At 43.8% G+C, this 6158-nt stretch overlaps 1 pseudogene; it reads left to right on the top strand.

Annotated features, from left to right (window-relative positions):
- The first annotated feature begins 469 nt into the window (after window positions 1–469).
- Window positions 470–1891, top strand: LOC101670007 (annotated as a pseudogene).
- The last annotated feature ends 4267 nt before the right edge of the window (window positions 1892–6158 follow it).

Raw genomic sequence — 6158 nt, 5'->3', positions numbered from 1 at the left:
CTTCAACTAGTCTTCTCTAGTCTTCACACAGTAGTTTGTAATGGAGACAAAACTTTGAATTGGGGAGCGCACTGGCAGGAAGATGAGATTGGCTGGGGCAGTTTCCACTTTCTGCCCTCTTGCAACAAGGATTTGTTTTTGGCTTGCACTGGTCTGAGGTACCCAGATGGAATTATCTGAGAAGGGGAAAACTTGTTCCTGGTGGAACAGGAAATGCAATGGCTGAGGGACAGGCACCAGGGACCAGAGATTGGGTATTAAGTCAAGATCCTGGACTCCTCTGGTCAAGATAGAGAGCTCTGTGCATGTTAAAAGTGAAAATGGCATAATCTGTGTTAACATCCCATAGTTTGGAGGCATGATGATGAAGGAACACACATGGATTTGTGGCACATGGAAAATGTGTGCACAGGAAAAGGAGACCTATGATTTTCTAAACTTAGGACGACATTCATTCTTTGCCACCAAAATGACTACATTCTGCTTGGTTATCAAATCTGAAAATTTCTAAGGAGAAGACTGCATTCCTGGAGTCCCATCAGAGCCATTAAGGATATAGCAACACATTTTGCTATGGCCATGATTGACCCTGCATTGTGGTCCTGGCCTTTGCATATCACTGGAGGAAGTGTGACTTTATTTCATCATGTTGATGAGTTATAAATTATAAAATTCTTTTTAATTACTCCAGTGCTATGTTTATGGGTCCTGGGTTTGTCCCTTTGGGGTGGAAACCAGAAAATTCTCAGGATAGTAAAGCCCGCCAAGCATATAAGGCACTATGATTGCGTCACTGCAGAAGATCTAACAGGTGTGTGATAAAGATGTACCATTGGTCTCCTTGGATGAACAACTGCTATGGTTCCCAAAATCATGCTTCCTCCACACTGTTTCTCCTTGAGAACCCCTGGGTTGTATTCATGCTGCCTTCATCTTTGTTATGACTATGTTTACACAGCTTTATAGTTGGCTCTCCTTTGGGAGAAATATGCTGAAGATTGATATGAATGCAGCTTGGAGAGATCCTCTCCAAGGATCCTCTCCAATTATTCCCTTCAAGTGAGCAGCATTGGCGGTCACCTTGTTTGCCTAGAGATTAACTTTAGGAACAACCATTGCTGTTGGGATGTTATTTTGTAACCAGATGAAAACAATTTTCACAAATGAAACTTCTGTTGAATCCTAGGTTGAAAAAAAAGCTAAAGATCAATTTCAATATTACCAACTAGATGAGGTTTTACCTTACGATATGGAAGTAGATGGAAGAACTTTAAATGGGTATTTACATGGTCAGGGTCCCTGAAGGAGATGGGCTAGAGTGGCCAATTACAGAAGGCTGTCACCAATAGAACTTAACAGTAGAACAACTGAGACAAAAAACAGATAAAAGAGTCAGAATTGGGGGAGCCTGTGTGGCTCAGGCACTTAAGCATCAGACCTGTGATTTCCACTCAGGTCATGATCTCAGGGTCGTGAGATTGAGCACCAAGTTGGATTCCGCAAAGGGTGTGGAGCCTGATTGATTCCTTTTCCTTCCCCGCTCCCCACCATGGACTCTGGTGGGGGGGGGGGGAAGAAGAAGCATTCAGTATAAAGCAATAGAAGATTCAAATGGTACTTGCTATCCTTTGACTAAAGGAATCAAAAGGAATGAAAACCTTCTTCACAAGCCCCTTTACTGAAGAGCTTCAAGTAAAGATATGGAAAAGGGAGTTCTTTTCAGCCATGAGATGGTTATGATACTGATTGCTTAGAGGTAAAATTCTTGATGATTCATTTGATAGAAGGTGTTTCAAAAATAAGAGTTTGCTTTTCTAGAAAGTGTGTGGAGAAGTAGCTGTGTGATGCTGAAATAGATCAAGCCCCAGAGAGTGAGAAGAAAAGTAGATAACACACAGTTAAAGTAAAACTGTTCTTTAAGCCCTCTCCATTACACAAAAATTATAGATGTTACTAAAGAATTATGCAATGAACCTACTCTGGTCAAGGTGTGTTTTTTTTTTTCCTCAAAGGTGCCCTAGTGCCATGATCTAAATATTTTTATTACCATTTTGAAATGGGAGAAGCCATTCTGCTTATGCCTTTGATTTCCTGCTCCTCTTTGCCACCCTTCTTTACCCCAAAAGGAAAAACACGCTACAAAATATAAGTTGTTGCGTTGTCCCTGGGATTATTTTTACGTGGTTGCACACTATGGACAACACCTGCAGATATAGTGATGCTTTTACCCGTTTCCCCAGCTGACATTTCTTATGTATTATTCTAAATACTACAGAACTTAGTATGTTAGGTTCAACATAAGCTTAAATTTTATTACCTGTCTTTTAATAATGCAGATTTTTATCCAATCTAACAAAGATTGATGGATGTTCTATAGAAACAAAAACAAAAAAAGATTGCGAGTTGAAATCTTCCTTCAAAACCTCTCTCAAATGCCTCCAAAATTTTCTGTTTGCACTTGTACCCCCTAGGTTAGTTCTCATCGCTTTATGGGTACATGGGGGCTACTGGCTCCTTCCTAGTCTCTTGTCTTCACTTCATATAGACCACCCTCCATGCAATCATCTATCTTCCAAAAGTATAGCTCTCAGCATGTATATTATGACCAGCCCATAGTAGCTGCTCAGTAAATCACTTGCTTTAAGCGATTCCACATTGCCCAAAGGAAAAAGCTTAAACTCAAAGCCCTGATGTTTTGTAAATAATAATAAGAGACTATGATATAATAAAGAATATATTTGACCTTTGTCCCCGGTTCCTGGTAAAAGAGCTCCTAAAACTCTGGGAATTTCCCGAATGATAGAAGTGTCTTTGTTAAGCTAATGAGATGACTCATTAGCCTGGGCCTTCAGATAGCTTCAGGATGGGGGTTGGAATCAGAAAGGCCAGCCATGTGATTAGAGTGTTGCAGTTTTGGCCCAGCCTCACATGGGGTGAGGGAAAGTTGTAGGGACGGGGAGTTGGAGAGGGGTGAGTTTGAGATCAGTCATGTCTTCATAATGAAACCCCAATAAAAACTCTGACATCAAGGCTCATTGGAGCTTCCCCGTTGGTTAACTCACAGAAGTGCCTAGAGGGTGACACATTCTCTCTCAGTCCATGGGGAGAAGGCACATAAGCTGAGTTCTGTCCTAGGCTCTCCTCATTTGGCTCTTCTTGAGTTGTAACCTTTCAAATACAACTGTAATAAGTATAGCATTTTCATGAGTTCTATGAGTCATTCTGGTGAATTATCAAACCTGAAGGAGTCATGGAACCCTCACATTGGGCAGTTGGGCAGAAGTTTTGGTGGCCCGGGGACTCCCCTGTGACTATCATCTAATGGGAGGGCAGTCCTGTGGAGGGCTCTGCCCTGAACTTGTGGAGCCTGCACCAACTCCAGATAGTCGGTGTCAGAACTGGGTTGGGTAGAACCAAAATCCAGTATTAAGTAGCTATTACTGGAATCTACAGAAATAGACCATGGCACCAGAGCATGACTTTGGATATCACAGCTGTCGTGGAAAGATTGATTTACTAAAAGACTCCTGGGACCATAAAATGATAATACCACTTTCTGTGTTCTGGGTTAAACAGAATCCAGAAGTTAGGTTGGGCTCATGCTAAGGAACCATGCCTCTGAGTCATTTGAAGAAAGAAGAATCAAAATATTTTGACTAGCCTAGGGGAAGGCATTTGAAATGCATTACGATCTATGCTCTTGATTCCATGGGATGGGTCCTATCAATGGCTTATTTTGACAAAGACAACATAAGTGTCCTTTTCCACTTAGTTTCTCTGAGGAACATTCCACTTTGGCAAGACAACTGAGCCTGGCTGACAAGTTATAAGTCAATGGTTAATTCTGTGTGAAAATCTGGAGTCTTCTGGGCTGTCTACATCCTAGAGGCACTTCTGAGAAGAATCGAGCTGCTGGTGCTGGTGAGAGTGGTTATGGCAAGAGAGAGGCCACTGTCTATTTGTTGCTCGCCAAGGTATCTGTTTCCAATTTTGGCAGTAAAACATGGCGGCAGAGGGAAAGAAAAGAGAAGGTCCAATGCACTGCACCTCTCTTGTCTACCAGATTCCATATGAGTGCTTTGACTTGAATTAGCTGATTTTATCCTCATAACCTCCCTGCGGAGGAGGAGGAGGCTTGACCATCCCACCTCACAGAGACCCAAACTGTGTCTGTGAGTTTCTGGAGGTCTCCCAGCTCGTAAGTTAGAGAACAAGCAGGAGAATTCAACACTGTCTGAATCCAAATCTAAACCCCCATTCTCTGTTACAGATGATGGATCAGCTTTGGGCCGCACCCTGGCAGGCTTGACTTACACTCTGGGTGAAGAAAGCAGAGAAATGTTACCTTTTCCCTTTCAGCTTAGTCTAGAGTATGCTCCTGAACCAATTTCCCCCAGACAAGCCAGAGATCGCCACCGACCAGCAAAACAATACTGAAATCTTTTTTTTTTAAACATTTTTTTTAAGGTTTTATTTATTTATTTGACAGACAGAGATCACAAGTAGGCAGAGAGGCAGACAGAGAGAGAGGAAGGGAAGCAGGCTCCCCACTGAGCAGAGAGCCTGACGTGGGGCTTGATCCCAGGACCCTGGGATCATGACCCGAGCTGAAGGCAGAGGCATTAACCCACTGAGCCACACAGGCGCCCCATTACTGAAATCTTTTGCAGTCTTTTCTCTCAGCATTCTCTCACTGAGGTAAATTGGTGCTAATTCTGGGCAGATGGGAATGAGTCCTCCTCACAGCCTCCTGGAGACATTGCTGGCACAGCCTCCCAGGGCATACTTGGCCATGTTTCCAGAGTGCTCCCCCCATTCCCCTGAATTAGCTCCATCTACTTGCAAGTAGCAAACAGTGACTCTTCCAGCAAGAGTCCTTGATGATGCATCCCTCTGACTGGCAGAAGATTCTCTAGAAGGCTCAAAACATGCTGAAACCACCCTGGGAGGTTGAGGCTAGAGGACCTACATTATCAAGAGTCATTAGCAGGTGCCTTTGTAGCGTGGTTGGCCAGGCCCTGACACTTGGGGGCCTGGAGTGTAGTGCCAGACACTGGTAGTGGATGCTCAAAGGACACTTTGAGACATAAAAGACATGCTGACCTTCTCAGTGTTAGTTGGCCACCAACACAGCAGTAGCCTAGGACAGTGTCTTGGCTGTCCAAAATTTTGAAATGACCTGGGGGCTAGAGCCTGGGCTGCAGGCAGAGGGTCACCACTCACCAGAGAACGAACACCTTGAACTGAACAAATTCTCCCTCCCATTTCTTAAGGTTCCCCAGCAGTTGATTTCCCATGGAAACAAGCAGAAATCTGTTTTAGTCATCTGGCATTTTTTTAGTTCCCTAATTTGTATGAGAACCTGGAGATATCGACATATGGTACATTCATTACCCCAGAAAGCTACAGTTGAAAGAAAAATAGTTAAAACCAGTCTTAAAACTGGAAAGCTTCGGCATATGCCTTCAAATGACTTTCTCAAATCTCAGAGATTGTCCAAAATGCTTCCAGAATCATTGTTTCTATTGCAGCTCCGTGCTTCCATCAAGATACACATTTGAACCTTGGTGTGTGCCTCTCCCCCTTTACCTCCTGACCCAGATGGAGAGAGTAGAAGGTGACCCAGCCGAGTCCCCGATGTGACCCTTGCACTCACGAGTCCTGTGACCTTGGGTTAAAACAGAGCTCATGGGCCTCATTGTCCTCATCGTGAAAATGTCATTCAGTCACCTACCAAATATTTACTGAACATCTATTTCATGGCAGGCACTGTTCTAAGCACTGGGAAGGAAACAATGAATAAAATATCATCCCCACCTTTGTGCAGTTTAAATTCCTTGTGGGGGAGAGACGCAAATGAGTAAAAGGCATAATACATTAGCTGGCAACAGGAGTCATGGAGTAACAGAACAGGGCAAGGGAGTGTTTGTGCAGGGTGATTGCAAATGAGAAATACACTGGGGTAGGAAAGCCCCCTGAGAGAGGAGGCCGCTGATGAGAGGCCGGAAGCCGGTATGAGGTACACTGGATAGATGGCAGAGGAAAAGCATTTTGCAGGGAAGGCCCTCAAGTCAGGGACTACCTCTGTTTTTGAGAAATGGCAAGAAGTCCAAAATGGCTAGAATCTGTGAGTGTGGGGCTTCAGAGGCCACCGACGA

This window comes from Mustela putorius, unplaced genomic scaffold, assembly GCF_011764305.1.
Source record: "Mustela putorius furo isolate JIRA1106 unplaced genomic scaffold, ASM1176430v1.1 tig00003853_pilon_pilon_pilon, whole genome shotgun sequence".
Lineage (NCBI taxonomy): Eukaryota > Metazoa > Chordata > Mammalia > Carnivora > Mustelidae > Mustela > Mustela putorius.
This window is presented reverse-complemented; position numbering and strand designations above follow the sequence as displayed.